Here is an 18,685-nt window from a genome sequence, read left to right on the forward strand (position 1 = left end):
GGAGCAGAGCTCTATGGGCTCCTGGGAGCACACTGGTCAGCAGTCAGAAAACATGGATTAAAAATAATAATAGTTCTCATTTATTGAGAACTTACAATATGCCTGGCTTCCAGTTGTCCATTTGATATTACAAATATTTGATTTACAATAGCTCTTGTTATCCCATTTTACAGGGGAGAAAACTGAGGCTCAGAGAGGTTGTATAAGTCATCCAAGGTCACACAGGGCTGGTAAGAGGCAGAGACGGGACCTCAGTCACTGGTGGACTTTATTGCCGAGGATGGGGATGGGAAGGAGAGCACCTGTGCCGCTGACCTTGGTCCTGAAACATCAGTGGGCCCTGGGGCCGAGCTGCTCTTTGGAATGCTGGTTCTCCAATCATGATGCCTGTCCTGCCTCCCCCAGGAATCTGAAAAGTGAAAGAAGAGAAAGTGGGGAAAGGGCATGGAAGGTGGGATGCAGACAGACAGTGAGAGAGAGGATCAGAATCTTCTAGAAGGATCCAGCTCCTGAACGATTGCTCTGGGGGAAAAAGTGGGCTTGATTTGATATATATTTTGAATAACACTGTTGCTAGGGAAAGTGGTTTTCCTCTCATTAGTTGGAAGAGGGACATTCAGTTTTCCCCCTTCTTGCCATACTAGTGGTTGGAAACCTCTTTTCTGTCTCTTGCAAATAGTGTCTCATTATTCCTACCTTACAGGTTGGTTTTGGGGAGTCCAGGAAATAATATTGAAAAATCCAAGCCTGGTGCTCATGCATGTGGGTGTTGAGTACATGTCCTTTAGCCGTTCTCCTGGTCTTGTCAGCAGCCTCTGCCTACATTTGCTCAGGTCAAGCTCATAATGCATAGCCAGTCCCTGACCCAGAATGTGGGTTTCCTGGGAAGAATTTCTGCAGCCCAGCCACCCAAGTTCATTTGCAATGCGGGCATTCCCTGCCATAAAGCTCCAAGCTGCTTGGAAGAGTTAGGCATCACATTTCCCTGCATTCAAAAGTGCCTGGAGTAAGGATCATGTTCTGATGGCGGCATGTAAATGCCTCTTTCAAGAGAGGAAATTGCTTTGAAGTTACTATTTCCCTGGCTTTGATAATAATCTGCTTAATGTCTTGTGTCAGACTAATTACAGCATAATTACCTTTTTTAATAACAGGTACTTTTAATTGGTGCAGGGTTAAACAATTCTGTTGTAAAAATCGGTTGTTTTACATTCATGGCTATAGTTTACAAAGAACTGGGACAACCTCGTAATATTAAACACTGCATAGAGCTGGGGTGGGGCGTAAATGAGGGTACCACCATGCCTCCTCTCCGTGACATTGAACCCTTTTCTTTGCAATGCTTCACCTTCTCACAGGCAGAATTTCTTATGCCAAACGCTTGGAAAAGGAGAGGAAGGATGCGGTTAGGGCCTCATGTGTTCACACGCATCATCTTGCTTCATTCTCACATGTCCATGCATGAAAGTATGGGAAAGAGGTATTGTTATCTCCATTGTGTAGGTGGGTAAATTGAGAGTTAGAGAAGTTAAGCAAACTGACCCAAATCACGATGTCAAATGACTGAATCAGATTTTGAACTCATGCCTCTTTCTTTCAAGTCCCAAGGTTTTTTTTTTTTTTTTCTTGTTTTTGTTTTTGAGACAGAGTCTCACTCTGTTGCCCAGTCTGGAGTGCAGTGGCGTGATCTCGGCTCACTGCAATCTCTGCCTCCCAGGTTCAAGCAATTCTCCTCAGCCTCTCAAATAGCTGGGATTACAGGAATGTGCCACCATGCCCGGCTAATTTTTTCCTATTTTTAGTAGAGACAGGGTTTCACCATGTTGGCCAGTCTGGTCTCAAACTTCAGACCTCAGGTGATCCGCCTGCCTCGGCCTCCCAAAGTGCTGGGATTACAGGTGTGAGCCACCGTGCCTGGCTTCAAGTCCTGAGTTTTTAAAAGGCCATATAATTAAGTGGCTAACTAAGTGGGAGAGGGGTCTGAAGTCCAAATATCTGGTTTGATCACAGCTCTATAAAACAGGGTTGGATGTACAAAACAGCATTGAATCAATGCTTTATAATTAAGTGGTTAACTAAGTGGGAGTGGGGTCTGGAGTTCAAAATATCTGGTTTGATCACAGATCTACAGCATAATTGCTTTGGACCTAGGGTTGTTTCTTACCCTTTCTGGGCCTCAGTTTCTTTATCTGTAAAAGCAAACAGTAATAATAGCCTCTACCTCAGGGGCTGATCAGATAATATAAAATTATAGACATCAGCTAAGTATCTAACATAGTAGGTACTCACACAGCAGTAACTCCTCCTGATGCATTGATCCAATCCTGTTTTTCTCTCCCAGATTCTTTCTTTGTAGACCCCTGAGCACCCCATGGATGTATATTCTCACGTCTTGGCTGGGAAAGTGCACACACTCATTTCATTACTGCAGCTTTTTGCATTTCATTAAAAAATCTGACAGGCCATTTCATAATAATTTATTAGCACAGAGTCAATTTTTATTAATTACAATCATTAATTTATCAGTGTTCCCGTCATCTGAAGTTTGGTCAGAAATGAAAGGCGAGAAATGCACAGAGAAAAATGGGGGAAAGTGGAAATCTAGGGGATCAGGATCCAGCGGAGTAGGGGAAGGGATGGAGGGGGCTGTTTGGGCTGGAAGGCTTGATGGAATGGAGCTGCCATCTTGAATGCAAAGCACCGGGCTGGGCAGCACCTGGCCCCGGAACCTAGGGCTATGACCATTGAATGATGCGTCCTTCATTCATACAGGAACAAAGGAGGTTTAGGAGTGACAAGTGGCAGGGGTTCACAGACTTTGGGAGCAAATTCCTCCAAATTCTGGCTCTGTGTTGCCCTGCAGTGTCTTCTTCTTCCCCTTTCCCTATTGCTCACTCTGCCTGTGTATGTGTTTTTCTAGTTGACATCTGTCCCTCCATGTCGTAAACTCCTTGAGAGCAGCAACCTTGTCTTGGTCGATACTTGGTCTCTGGGGTTTAGCAGAGCACTCAATGAATACTTGTTGAATTAATGAATAAATAAATTGTCTACCCACCCCCTACTCATTTTATGGCATTGGAGGTTGAAGCCCAGAGAGGATATCTGCCCTGCCCACAGTCACACAGCTGACTGGTGGCTGAGTCAGACCCAAGAGTTAAACTTACTGGACCTTTGACGAGTGGCCTTTGCATACCTTAATAGTCTCCCCTTTTGTGGCTTGGCTTTTTCTCTGGCCCAGCCTTTGAGGCCTCTCTTCTTCATCCAAAATAAGTGAAATGGAAAGCAAATGTTTGGATCGAGAACATGGGTTCCCATTCAAGGAAGGTCAGAGTCTGTTTCTTTCTGGGCCCTGGTCTTGTCTCTGGCACCCACATCCTGGCTCCATGTCTGTTCCCCTCTGGGCAAGGAGCCCTTCAAATGTCTTCACTGCAGAATCACGGGGGGAACTGGGCTGGGGAGACATTTGGGTGCTGGGGTCCACTCTGTAGCTGTGAGCCACACAAACACTGGCACTGTGTGAAGTGTAGGAACCACTGATCTTCCTGCTGACAGTACCCAGTCAACTCCATTGCCCACTGCCCTGCATCCCACATGTGGGTGGGAGTGCTTCCTCCCATTCTCTCCTCTTTCTGCTCTTAAAGACCAGGATGGAATTGAGTGGAAGCATCTTTTCTCCACCATCTCCTGTGTCCCAATCCCAGTTCATTGCAGCAGAAGGATGTCTTCCTTGACAGTTGGAGCCCCAGGGTCACACAGACCTCGGTTTGAATCCTAGTCCGTGGGTTACTGTAAAGATTGAATGTCAGTGCACATGCTCCACCAAGGAGTAAGGAGGAGTGGTGGTAGGCATAAAAAGCTTCCTTCCGGAGGTGGCGCCAAGGCAGGAGACAGATGAGTAGGAATTAGCCAGGGACACTGTTGAGGATGTGGTGGGAAAGAAATTCTGGGCAGAGGTGATGCTGTACACAGAGACATGTAGGCAAACCCGGCACGGTGTGTCCCAGGCACCCTGGGCACCTTGGTAATATGCTGAGTGTAAACTTCACGGCAGAGAATGCCAGGGGAGCGTGGCAGGGACCAGATTGTGCAGGATCTTGCAGGGCATGGTAAGGTGAGTGGCCTTTGTTTTTAAGGCAATAGGGGGCCAGGGAGGGTTTGGAGCAGGGTGAACTGTGTGACCATGAGTAGGACAGATGTCCTCTCTGGGCTTCAACCTCCAACTCCATAAAATGAACAGGGAGTGGGCAAACAATTTATTTATTCATTAATTCAACAAGTATTCATTGAGTGCTCTGCTAAACCCCAGAGACCAGGTATTGACCAAGGCAAGGTTGCTACTCTCAAGGAGCTTACAACATGGAAGGACAGATATCAATTAGAAAAACACAAGACCAGATTTGAGTTTTGGAATTCAAATGTATCAGGGGGATTTGGGAGGGAAGTGTGGAAACAACCAGTGAAGAAGCTACAACAGGCATTGCAGGTCGCGAGATGATGTTGACTTGTCCAGATTTGTGAGGACTTGGGAAGTGACCATGGGGGATGGGGAGAAGTTGGATTCAAGAAGAATGAAGCATTCTTTGCTGAGATTCTTCCCCAACTCTATCCCATCCTTGAAAGTCAAACCTCAAGTGCAGCCCCTTGCATGAAGATGTCATGGGCCATCTACCTTCCTGAGCTGGAAGGATCCTCCCCTCTGACCTCTGAAGCCATCAGATATGGTGTCATGAGATCATGAAGCTTCTGGGTCTGGTCTTTCTGGGGAATAGTCTGCCCACTCTCTTCTGTTTCCCATCATTTAGTTGGGGCTTGGCTCAAATTTGGCATGGGATGAATAACTACTGGATGGAAGAATCAAGCAGTGTTGAAGCCGTTGTCCACATCCTGATGCCAAGAGCCCAAGGCACAGAAAATATATGAATTATATCATGCTTCATTCCTCAGAAACCTTAGTGGTGTTACCTTTTCTCTTGCCCAGAAAGTAAAGCTGAGCCTTATTGACTATATTGGTTTTTCTCTCTCTGAACAGCTAAAAAAAATTAGGATCTCAGCTCAGTTTATCCACAATTCCCTGAGCCTTAGTTTACTTGTTTGAAACTGGGGGTACACACACCAATATTGACAGGTGGCTATTTTCTGAATCCCCTTAAAACATGAATGTTTCTCTGGATTGAGAGGAAACCCGAAATGAGGAAGCTCCCATTTTACAAATGATTGTGGCACACTTGGGTTGTGGGATCTACCAGGATTGCAGCAGGAGTGCCCGATAGAGAGGCGTTATGGGCCAACCTGTTCTTGGCCAGAGATGTGGCACACGGGAGAGGCTGGGGAGAGAGTGACTCAAGATTAACGACCCGGTTATTGGAGGCACTTTGTTCTGACCTGAGGACAGCCATCATGAACCAGGCTGGGGACAGTTGGCCACTTGTAAATCCAGATCTGTCATGGGATTTATTGTGGCATAGTGTAGCCTGCCAGCAGCAAGTTTGGCAAAACATTCCTTGCATGCTTCTCCAGGGCAGGAGCAGTCCAAGAGCTACACGAGATCCCAGGCTCCCTGGGATTCCAAGGAAAAGTCAGGGACTCTGAGGAATGGGGTTTGCAATGTCTGAATCATATTGTGTGCTTGGAGGCTGTGGACCAGCGGTCTTTATATTGGATCACAGGCTTTGAATTGATTTCTTGGGCTGGGTTCAAACACTGGATCTGTAGATTGAAACTCTGGGACCTCCGGCAAGAGATTTAACTTTACTTAGCACAGTTCCTAGCACTTAGCAAGCTCTGGGCTCATGGCGAAGGGCATAAAGAAACACATTAAAAAAACTCAAGGTCACACAGCAAGTTAAGAACGATCCCAACTTCTAGGCAAAGGTTTTTCCTGCAGCACAGCTATAAATTATAAGGCTCAATCCTGAGGGGGATTTATCTTGATAGATTCTTACTTGGGTAGTGATGCCAAGGGAGGAGAAGAGAGAGGAATGAAGGAAGTCCCTTTTATTATTGATGTTAAGAGTCAGGACAAATGCCGCCCCCCTTTCTTTGTTTCTGCTTTAATCTCTCTTTATTTTTAAAAGATAAGAATGCAAAGTGTGATATGCTTATTTTTATATCATTCAGCTAATGTTTATTGAGCCCTTTTTATGTGCTAGAAGCTAGGGATAAATTCATGAGTAAGAACAGGCCGATTGTGGTGGCTCATGCCTGTGGTATCAACACTGTGTGAGACCCAAGAGGGAGGATCGCTTGAGGACAGGGGTTCGACAGCCTAAGCAGCATAGCAAGACTTCATCTCTACAAAAAAAAAAAAAAAAAAGTTAGCCAGACTCAGCGGGTGTGCTACTCAGGAGGCTGAGGTGGGAAGATCGTTTGAGCCTAGGGGTTTGAGACTGCAGTGAGCTATGATCATGTCACTGCACTTCAACATGGACGACAGAGCGAGACCCTGTCTCTAAACAACAACAGTAACAACAATAAAAACCACAACAGCAAACCTGAACATGGTCCCTTGCTTTTGAGGGCTTGGGAGGTTTTACAGAAAATATGGTCAAATATGCATGCAATGCTAAAACAATCCAGAGCTCTTTCAACTACAAACTCTTATGACCATTTGGAACTAATTTTTAGAAAAGTTTAAGAAGGGATACTACTCTTGAGATATATAGGATATTGGCTAAACTGGGAAGTTTGACAGCAAATCTTTTTTAGAAGGAGGATCTATGTAGGAAGAAGTATTTCTTTTCTAAGACATCATTTCCACCCCCATCCCCATCACATGTGCTTTGATTATGCTGTTTCAGCATGGGAGTTTTCTTCTCATATGTCAGTCCTATTGATTTTTAACATATATATATATATGTGTGTATGTGTATATATATTTAATTGTGTTAAAATACATATAAAATGTACCATCTTAACCATTTTAAAAATGCACAGTTCAGTAATGTTAAGTGTATTCAAATTGCTTACAACCAAGTCTAGAAGTTTTTTATGGTGCAAAGCTGAAATTATTTATCCATTAAACACCTCCCCTTTGGCTCCTTCCCCCAGCCTCTGGCAGCCACCATTCTGCTTTCTGCCTCTATGAATTTAACTACTCTAGATGTCTCATATAAGTGGAAACATTCAGTATTTGACTTTCTGTGAATGGCTTATTTCACTTAGTATAATGTCCTCAAGATTCATCCATGTTGTAGCATGAGTCAGAATTTCCTTCTTTTTAGAGGATAAATAATATTCTACCACATGTATACGCCACATTTTGCTTATCCATTGATCCATTGATGGACACTTGGGCTGGTTTCACAATGCTCTTGGCCATTGTGAATAGTGCTGCTTTGAACGTGGGTGTACAAATATCTGTTCAAGCTCCCTTTTTTCCCATTCCCCAGGATATATTCCCAGATATGAAATATGGAATTTCTGAGTGACATGATCATTATATCTGTAGCTTTTTGAGGAATCGCCATACATTTTTGCAAAGCAGCTGCACCATTTTACATTCCCACCAACGGTGCACAAGGGTTCCAATTTCTCCACCTCCTTCCCCTCACTTGTTACTTTCTCTTTTTCTTACATTTTTATACTAGCCATCCTAATGCTTGTGAGACAAACACCTCTTTTTTATGGTAGGTGAGTTCACAGCATGCTTTGTGCTTCAGAACAACAGGTGAACACCCTTCCCTTGACCACACGTGGTTGCCATCTGCTAGGGATTGGGTGCACAGTGGTGCACCAAATGTGGTCCCCACCCTGGCGACACAGGCCTGGGTCTGGCCTGAGACAGACAATTGTGCTCAGTTCCACATGATGCTGAAGGTGCCTAGAGGGAAGGAGCAAGACGGGAGCTATTTGAACAGGCCTAACAGAGTGGAGTGGTTTCACTGCGTTGCCTTTGGTGTGGGAAAACCTGGGTTCAAGTCCCAACTCAGCCACCTTTGAGCTTGGTGAGTTGAACAACGATTTTGTTTAACTCAGACTCAATTTCCTCATTTGTAAATTCTAATAGTGATGCCTATAGTCTTGATTGATTGTGCAGATTAAATGATCTATATAAATATAGATTAGATAAAGATATATCCACATATATCTAATTCAATTTATATCTAATCTATATGTCCCTTAGCATAGTACCTGGGAACAACCAAAAAGGATAGTATCTCTTTGTTTGGAAGGGGGACTCAGGTGGACAGAGTTGAGTAGACACCCTCTGCAAGGGTTCTTCTTCTGTTTTAAGTTACTCCCTGTCTTTCATCTTCCATCCTTTTTTGTTCTGTTTTGTTTTTTAGAGACAAGGACTCACGCCATTGCCCAGATTGGAGTGCAGTTGCATAATCACAGCTCACTACAGCCTCCAACCTGGCTCAAGGGATCCTCCTGCCTCAGCTTCCTGAGTAGCGGGGACTGTAGGCATGTGTCATCACACCTGGGTAATTTTTGTTTTTTATTCTTTGAGGCAGAGTTTCACTCTTTTCCCCCAGACTGGAGTGCAATGGTGCGATCTCGGCTCACTGCAACCTCCACCTGCCTCCAGTGATTCTCCTGCCTCAGCCTCCTGAGTAGGTGGGACTACAGGCACGCGCCATCACACCTGGCTAATTTTTGTATTATTAGTAGAGGTGGGGTTTCACCATGTTGGCCAGGCTGGTCTTGAGCTCCTGACCTCAAGTGATCCACCTGCTTCGGCCTCCCAAAGTCCTGGGATTACAGGCATGAGCCGCCACAGCTGGCCTTAATTTTTAATTTTTTATAGAGACGTGGTCTCAATATGTTGCCCAGCCTGGTCTCAAACTCCTGGGCTCAAGTGATCTTTCTTTCTGGGCCTTCCAAAGTGCTGGAATTACAGTTGTGAGCCACTGCACCTGGCCTTCATCTTTTCATCTTTCCATCCTAATACCGCTCCTTTTCCCACCCTGGCCATCATCCTGGTTTATGTTTTCTCCAGCCCACTGACTGGCCATTGGTATCTGTTTGCACCCTGGAAAAGTGTATATATATATATATATATATGTACAGTGTGTGTGTGTGTGTGTGTGTGTGCGTGCTTCTGCAAAGTACAGACATGATTTCCAGTCCTCCTGGCTCTCACTTTTCTTGCTCAGCATGGTTTTGAGATCTGCCTGTGTTGCTGCATTTAGATCTGGCTAGTTTCTGCTGATAGTTACAGAGTATGTTCCTAGTGTGCCTCCCACCACAGATTCCTTACGGCTGCTCTGATGAGGGGGGAGTCCAACTTTGTGTCAATATCACTGGGATGCAACAAATATCCTTGTGCATATCTTCTTGTGGCCCTAGGAAAGGATTTCTTCAAGCTCTGTCACCAAAGATGGGATTACTGGCTCTTGGTATCTGTACACTTAATTTCACTGAGTCTAGCCAGACTCAGATCTCAGATGGCTGCATTGTTCACACTCTCTCCAGATGTACGCGAGAATTCCTCTTTCACCACATTTTTCTGTCAAGATACGATACTGCCTTTCTCTCTGACTTTTGCTAGTCAAATGGGGAATAACGTGCTACTTCATGGTGATTTTAAGTTATTGTCACTCACCACTAGTAATTTTGAACAAATCTTAAATATACTTACTTATTAGTAATTTTCTTTCACTTTCTGTGAATTGCTTACTTACATATTTTGTTCATTTCACTACCGGGTTTTTAAAGTTTTTTTTTTTTTGCCCCAAATTTGTACATATCTCTGTGTTTTCTAGATAGCTATTCTTTGCAAATCTCTTGCTCCACTCCATTAGCCTCGTGTTAGCTTTGTCTGTGGTGTCTACGGGTCTGATCTCTTTAATTTTGACGTAACTAAATCTGTCCTTTTACCGCTTCCATGACCTCTGCTATTTGAATATTTTCAAGAAGCCCTTTCCCCTCCCATTCCAGATCACAAAAATATTCTCCTCCATTTTGCTTTCACTTTTCATGTTTCGGTATTTAATATATCTGGACTTTATTTATGTGTGTGGTGTGAGGTTGGAATCCACCTGATTGTTCCACAAAGAGAGATTTAATTTTGCAACACACTCTATTCAATAATCCATCATTTCCTCACACTTTGAGACTTGTGATGCTCTATGTATGTATGTATATAGGTATCTATCTTATCTATCTATCATCTACCTATTTACCTGCTATCTATCAATCGTCTATCATTTATTTATCTATCAATTCTGTATCAATCATCTATCTATCCATCTCTCATCTACCTATTTACCTGTTACCTATCAATCATCTATCATTTATTTATCTATCCTGTATCAGTCATCTATCTATCTATCTATCTATCTATCTATCTATCTATCTATCCATGTAATCTATCACCATTTTGCTCCACTTGTCTGTTTTTTAAAATACGCTATTAACATGGTTTAAATAAACAACTGCAAAAGCTGAGCCTCTCAACGGGCTTGTTGGAAATCAAGTCTGCAAAGGCACGTTAGAAATGACCTGATCTGATCCCATTGCATCACACATGGCATGATTAGTCTCAGGGAGGAAAGCTCCCCGGTCAAGGACATCATGTCAGAAATGGAATTCCTGTCTCCTGACCCCCATCCTCATCAAGCAGCCCTGAATATTTGTTTCATTCCATGACACCTGAGGTGTTTGGATGGGAGCGAGTGCCTTTTAGGGGCAAGCATATTCCAAACTTTAATGATAGATTAAATACCAAATACCTTAACATTTGAAAAAATGACATTTGATTACACCAGCTTGTAAACAGAGAAGAAATTACAATGGAACCCAGTGTAGATCTTACATAAACGGCACCCATTCGGTGTAATGACTCTGAGAATGTCAGTGCTAACAAGCACATAATTGGCACTGGGGAGATAATTTTTGCCACCTTATGCAGAGGGGAAACCGTTCTGCATAATGATTTTACTAGGAATATTCTTTATTCAACAGGCCCATTTGCATAACCCTCCCAACTTTCTCGAGTTAATACAAAATGCTCTGGAGACATTGCCAAGTCTCTTCCAGAAGACGTCTGCTTCTTGAAATAAGCTTCCATTTTGCGAGCATGTGTTACGTGCCAGGCTCTGTGTTCCCTACCTCATGTGCAGTATTTACATTTACAGACAAGCGTCTAGTTGCTGGACATTTCTTGAGGGCTGAGTTCTTTTCTTTCCTATCCACCATACTCCCAAAATCTAACACAAAGCCCTGGATGCCGGAGGTGCTCAGCATTGTTAAATCAATGTATGAATGAGTATCGTGACTACCCTGTGAAGTAGAGGCTTTTGCCACATTATTGAAATTGCTTTCTAAGGCCAAATGCTAAGAAATAGCCAACTGGGATTTGAATATAGGTCAGCTTGACTCTCGTTATATGTATTTTACAAACATCTTCAATCTTTCCTTTAGGGAGTAGAGTGTCTAGTTCCACACCGGCCAATATATTAACCACCAGCTACATATGGCTTTTTAAATGTAAATTAATTAAAATCAAATAAAATTTAAAATCAGATCCTCCATCATTAAACGATGTGTGATCTATTGTATTGAACAGCACAGCTCTAAAATATTCCATCATTAATAGAGAAAAATTCTACTGCAGAGTACCGTGTTTGTATCTACTCTTGAGTGTCAATTGTGTTTTGGGCCATGACTCAGGCATTTGTGTGTGTAGTGCTGGAACGTGCTTGAGCTTTGGAAACACACAGACCTGGTTTCTAATCCTAGCTTAGGACTTGACTTTAGGTACAAAGCTTAGCCTCTCAGAGCCTGGGTTTCCTTTTCTGCACAATGGGGATAATAATAGGACCTAACTCATAAGGCTGTTGTGCAGATTAAAGGTGGTGATGCACAGAAAGCATTTAGTGAAGTCTCTGGCTGTGAAGATGAAAGATAATGATCCTCATCCTACAGTAAGGAAACACATTCAGAGAAGTGATGGGACTTGTCAAGATTCTCACACCAGTGAGCAGGTCCCCTGGGATATGAGCCAGAGTCCGCCTGGTGCCAAAGTGTGGGAGCTTTTGGTTACTGTGGATGCCTGTCTCTTGAAGCCTTTCCTTTGACAAGACAGGGAAGACTGCAGTGCCCACAACTGCAGGTGATCCAGGGAAGACAGGGAGTGGCTGAAGAGATGTGTCCATGACAATGCAGTCCTCCTCACTAACCAAAGGAGCCATGGTTCTCACAAAAATTTGAAAAGAACATTTTATTTGATTTTTATTTATTTATTATTATTTTGTTTGAGATGGAGTCTTCCTCTCTCACCTGGGCTGGAGTGCAATGGCACAATCTCAGCTCACTGCAAGTTCCACCTCCCGGGTTCAAGTGATTCTTCTGCTTCAGCTTCCCAAGTAGCTGGGATTACAGGCATGTGCCACCACACCCAGCTAATTTTTGTATTTTTAGTAGAGATGGGATTTCACCATGTTGGCCAGGCTGGTCTGGAACTCTTAACCTCAGGTGATCTGCCCAAGTCAGCCTCCCAAAGTGCTGGGATTACAGGCATGAGCCACTGCGCTCGGACCGAGCATTTTATTTTAAAAATAAAAATAGGCCAGGTGTGGTGGCTCACGCCTGTAATCCCAGCACTTTGGGAGGACAAGGCGGGCAGATCACGAGGTCAGGAGATTGAGACCATCCTGGCTAACACGGTGAAACCCCGTCTCTACTAAAAATACATAAAAAATTAGCCGGGCCTAGTGGCGGGCACCTGTAGTCCCAGCTACTCGGGAGGCTGAGGCAGGAGAATGGCGTGAACCCAGGAGGCGGAGCTTGCAGTGAGCTGAGATGGCGCCACTGCACTCCAGCCTGGGCAACAGAACAAGACGTCCTCTCAACAACAACAACAGCAACAACAACAAAATTAATAATAATAATAAAATGAAAAAATAAAAATAAAAAACAAAAACTTAACCAAACTAAAGACAATCTTTATTTTACATAATAGAAAAGCAGGCCTGGTGAGAGCCAATGAGTATCTTAGGCTCACCTACTTGCTTAATCTATGAACTAGAGTAAAATCTCATGTCTTTTAACTCTCAGTTCCATTTTTTTGTCCTGCATTGTAATGATTTTAAAATAACTAGACTTCTTAGACAGTTGTACTTATTGATTAGGGCCCTTTCAGTGACAAACGCCAGAAGCCCAAATGAAAGTGTCTTCACTTAGACGGGGAATGTACTGGTTTACATGAGTGAAATGGGTGACTGCTTCAGGTATGGTTAGCTAGCTCCAGATGCTCAAACCATGTCATCAGGAATATTTGTCTTTCTGTCTTTGGCTCTGCTTTTCTCTGAGCTGGCTCCATTCTTGGGGCAAACATTTCTCTTCACTGTGTTAAGATGGCCCCTCGCAGTGGCAGCTCTGTTGGAATTGTTTGTCTCTCATTGCCAGCAGAAAGGGAGTCTCTTTCCTGAGAGTTGTAGCAAAAGTCACAGGACTGGCTGTCATTGAATGGCTTGGGCCGTGGACCAATCACAGTGGTCTGGAGGAATAGGACTTGCCTGTGGAGCCAGGAGCAAGGATGAGTGCAGCAAGAGTCCCGTGGACTGAGGATGAAAGAAGGGTCTCTAAAGGAATAGAAGCACCCTGTTCTCAGAAGATGGGGAAATAGATGCTGAGTGGCAAGCACAACAAATGTTTACTGTACATTATCTGGGTCTCTGCTTACAATGACCCTGCCCGCATGTCTGGCACAGGGTCAGAATTGCCAGCATTGTGGTCTGCATTAACAACAAGAATTTGAAGGGTAATAAAAGGAAGACTATCAGTTGCTTGCATTTATGACTATAAAGGAGGATTCAGCATAACTGAGAGCTCTGAGCACAGAGATGTGTGGATCGGGAGAGGAATGCCATCAAAAGGGTCACTGACCAATGGCAGGGAAGGCATCATAGCTGTGTTCAGGGCAGGGGTTGGCTTGTAGCTTAAGCTTCAGATTGCTCAACAGAACCAGGGGCTCCCTTTGGGGGATGTGGGCAATTGGGAAGGCTTCCTGGAGTTGGTGATGATTGATCTGGGCTTGGAAGTATAGGTGAGATTGGCATGGACTCAAGGGAATGCATTTGAAGGGAAGAATATATTAACCATGAGATAAAGTGGGCAGTCTAGCAATGTGTGGAGAAGGATCAAAGATGCTGGCTATTTTCTTCCCCTCCATTCCCTTTCTCCATCTTCCTTTCATCCTTTTATCTAGGACTGTGGCTAGCCCATTTGGTGCCTATGTGAAAATTGGTAGTAGGCTCCTCCTCTGGAAAGAACCCAATCTTGTCCAGGATATATAGCTTCAAAGTACAGTGTGAATTGGTTTTTAGCCCCTACCTGCCCCATTGACTGGATATCTTGAGCAAGCAATGAGTCAGACAACCGTACCCTGCAGTCCTCTTCCTTCCTTATTCCTTTTCCTTTCGTTTTTTCTTCCCCTCATCCTCCTCCATTCCTCCAATTTCTTATTATGCATGTCCTGAAAATATGTCCCCTTTCATCTATGGCCATCCAGCTAACCTGTACCCTGCATTACCCAGGACCATTTCAGCAGCTTCTGTTACTGCAGACAACCCTTGCCCTTTGTTTTCTTGCCCTGAGAGCCTGCACTTCTGAGGCTGCCAAAGAACCCTGCCACTGCCCAAATCCATCTCCAATTCCTCCCTGGCTGAAGGGTTTTAACTCACAGGCCCAGACCCCCCTTTTGACAGGCTTGATTTGGCTCCCTGCACATCTGGGCCTCCCATCTGGCCCCCGCACTTTGCCTGTGTGGGTTGCTTTATGGATATAATAAATATTACTTCCTTAATATGATTTCGCTTAGGTTCCTAGTGACTCACTCAAGCAAATCTTCCATTTAACACATGACTTTCTCTTCAGAAGGAGCAGAGAAAATATTGTTATTGGAAGAGGTACAGCTGTGAGGGTTTGGGGAGGAGTGTGTCCACCTAAGCTCAAAGTTTGCTGCTACCCACAGGCCTGGCCCTGGTGAGACCTCAGCATATCATGCGTTCTTCCATGGGCAGGAAGATTTCAAGAAATGTCCCAGCCATGCCTAGTGCAGGTATCTACAAAAGGACTTTAGATGTCACAAGCAGCCCAGTGACGTAGTGGGTCACACCTCCACTGCTTGTTGTGTGGAGTGGGGCCAAGTCCATTATATCATTCATCAGGATGGTGGAGAGGGCCAAGCTTACCACCTCATCAGTTTGTTAGATGCATAAAATAGCCTTTGCTTTCAACAGGATGTTTTAAAATTACAATTTTAGCCAAGGTTTATTTGATCCAATTCTTAAGATGTGAATAAATGGGACTGTCAAACGAAGATGGCGTGGAATATGTTAGTGACAACTACTGGTTAAACTGGTTATAGCAACCTAGCTCTCTCTATTTTACCACTTTTGAGAGGTGGAAGAAATAAACAGTTATTGAGTGGCTACAATGTACTAAGTTAATTGCCATGCATCGAATATTTATGGACTCCTCACTTTTTTTTTTACAAAAAGAGTCAAGTTTATTGAGGTATGATTTATCTATAGTAACATTTACCCTTTTTCAAGTGTACAGTTTGATGAGCTTTGATGAATGTGTACTGTAGTAAAAACACCAACACTATCAAAATATAGAGCATTTTCACCTCCTCCAAAAATTCCCTCATACCACATTGAATTCATTCTCCTACTCCCGACCTCATATCTGACAAGACCTGATTCGATTTCTGTCCTTACAATTTTGCCTCTCCCAGAATGTCGTGTAATGGAATCACACAGTTTGTAGCCTTTTATATTTGCCTTCTTTCATTTTGCACAGTGATTTTGTGATTCTTGTATATTGTTGAATGTATCAATAATTGATTTCATTGCTGTGTAGTATTTCATTGTATGGAAACATCATAGTTTGTTGATTCATTTTTCTGCTGACCTCACAATCATCTTTTGAGTTAATATATCCATTTTAAAGAAAAGAAAACTGAGGTTCGAAGAAGTGAAGTAAAGTACTTAATGTTACTCAGCTAGCAGGGGGCTGCCCCAGGATTTGGCACAGACTTGAACTCGAATTCTTGGAGTGATTGTAATATTAACATTTCTTGTTCTGCTTATTCTGCTGAATAACTAACTTCATTGGATCAAGAATATACTTCTGGCTGGGCATGGTGGCTCACGCCTATAATCCCAGCACTTTGGGAGTCTGAGATGGGTGGATCACGAGGTCAAGAGATCGAGACCATCCTGGCCATCATGGTGAAACCCTGTCTCTACCAAAAATACAAAAATTAGCTGGGCTTGGTGGGGCGAGCCTGTAGTCCCAGCTACTTGGGAGGCTGAGACAGGAGAATAGCTTGAACCCAGGAGGTGGAGGGTGCAGTGAGCTGAGATCGTGCCATTGCACTCCAGCCTGGCAACAGAGCAAGGCTTCGTCTCAAAAAAAAAAAAAAAAAAAGAATATACTTCCTCCACAGAGATTCATTTCCTCCTTCTCTCTCTCAATAAAAACTTGATAAATAAACAGGTAAGCACCACCAGTACTAGGAAAGGAGCTGTCTTTAGATGTCCTCATACTGTGCTGGAGGGAGTAGACCAGTCATCATTTCATGTATTCAGTACAGATGTATCAGCACTTTGCAAGAGGGTACTTGCTTGCAGAGATTCTAACTGTAGAGTAGGGAGTTGAGTTACATAGTCCTGGTTGTCTCTTCTTCCCTTGACTTTCTCGTTAGAAGAGGAGTACTTTGGGGGAAGAAAGCCTGAGTAAAAATGCTGTTCTGCTATGTGACATTGTTATTTCTGTTCCCTGAACCTCAGTTGTCCCATCTGCACAATGGATGCCTTTCTCTGAGCTGTGGGGATGATCATTTGAGGTGTGATGTGAAGGCATCAGCATGGCAGGGAGTGCCCTTCTGGCTGCCATCCCACATCTTCCCACTGAGCTATATACGGACAGAAACATTATTTCCACTTTGGTTTCTCTGCATGAGCGACTCCGTCCTCCATGGAGTAGGAGGCATGCCCTTGGTTTCCTGGGAATTTGGCAGGTTTTGGGAATTCATTCCTAGACACTGCCTGCCTCACACACATGCTTCTGTTTCTACCTGGCAGATAAACTACAAATCAAAGTTCTTGGCGGGACGTGGTGGCTCACGCCTATAATCCCAGCACTTTGGGAGGCCTAAGCAGGCGGATCACTGAGGTCAGGAGTTGGAGACCAGCCTGGCCAACATGGCCAAACCCTGTCTTTACTAAAACTACAAAAATTTGCTGGGCATGGTGATGGGTGCCTGTAATCCCAGCTTCTTGAGAGACTGAAGCAGGAGAATCATTTGAACCCGGGGAGAGGGGGCGGGGGTTGCAGTGAGCCGAGATCGAGCCACTGCATTCCAGCCTGGGCAAAAGAAAGAGACTCTGTCTCAAAACAAACAAACAAACAAACAGACACCCAAAGTTTTGTGCATTAATTCTTCCAAGGCATTTATATCGGCTGGAGGGCATATTTCATGACCAGAGAATGGCTCTCGTCCTGTCTTATCACAACCATCTGGGCTTGTCCTGTGGTGCATGCCCTGACAAATCCCTCTGCTCAGTCCCCCTACTGCCCCCCAAACACCCTGCTGAGCTGCTTCTCAGAGCCCACCCATCTTGACGACAGAGGGCTCTATTGGTTGAGGATCAGCTGTGCAGAGGGACCACCTTACATCTCCTCCATCTCCCACCTTCCTCCCAAGTCTTGTGGGAGGCTGGAGTCGCCCTTGATTCTTGCCACTGAACCCCATCTGGCTTTTGTACCATGAGGACATACAAAAGCAGATGCTGAAGCACAGAGGAGATGACATGGGTTGCCCAGGGCAGCCCTGGAACCAGACAATAAGTGATTCATTCACCGCGATTCAGGTAGTCCTCTGTGCAGGCGACTTCATCACACCGTGTCACTGCATCTTACAGAAACCCCGCAAGAGACACACCACGCCCATCCCCATTTTTCAAGTGAAGACGCTGACGCTCAGAGAAGTGAAGCCACTTGTCCAAGGTCACGCCGCTGGCACATGGTGAAACTGGGAGTCACATCCAGGTAATCCTGCCCCAGAGTGCATGCTCTCGGTATTCACGCTGTGCTGCATGTGACCCATTGGTTTGTGCTAGACACTGCAAAAAAGATAGAGATAGGTGGCTTGCCCTCAAGAAGACCACCATCAATCTAGATTGAAGATGTAGATACAGGAAAGGCATCGCTAATTAAGCCCGGGTGGAATAATGCTTGGCACCAGCAGAACATCATGCGATTTGAAATTTGTCTTCCTTCCCTTCTTTCTCTGGCCCCTGTACTTTCTCACTGTCTAGTTTGGAGCAGGATTTAATCATGGTTTCATTAAGAAATCAAAGGAAGAATGACAGTATTGAAAAAAAGAATGAAAAGAAGATTGAATGAATGTGGAGGCACAGAGGGAGGGAGGAGAGGGAAGAAGCTGGTTCCAGTCTCATAGAAGTCTCGAAAAAGACTCCAGCTTTTGCCATCAGTGCCTGCAGGTGTGATTATAAGGGTTGGTGGGTAGGACTTTAGCTGGGTGTGAACCTGGAAGGAGAAGCAGGTTGAAAGAGGACTTTTTAAGACTGGCCGTAGGGTTGGTGGTGCTACTTCTGTTGCTGCTCTAGCCTTTGGCTTCTACGCTTGTCAGAAAAAAAACACAACCACACACACACACACACTGAGCATAGATGTTGCATGAAGCACCATTGTAGTCCCTGGGGAT

Source organism: Piliocolobus tephrosceles, chromosome 19 (assembly GCF_002776525.5).
Source record: "Piliocolobus tephrosceles isolate RC106 chromosome 19, ASM277652v3, whole genome shotgun sequence".
Taxonomy (NCBI): domain Eukaryota; kingdom Metazoa; phylum Chordata; class Mammalia; order Primates; family Cercopithecidae; genus Piliocolobus; species Piliocolobus tephrosceles.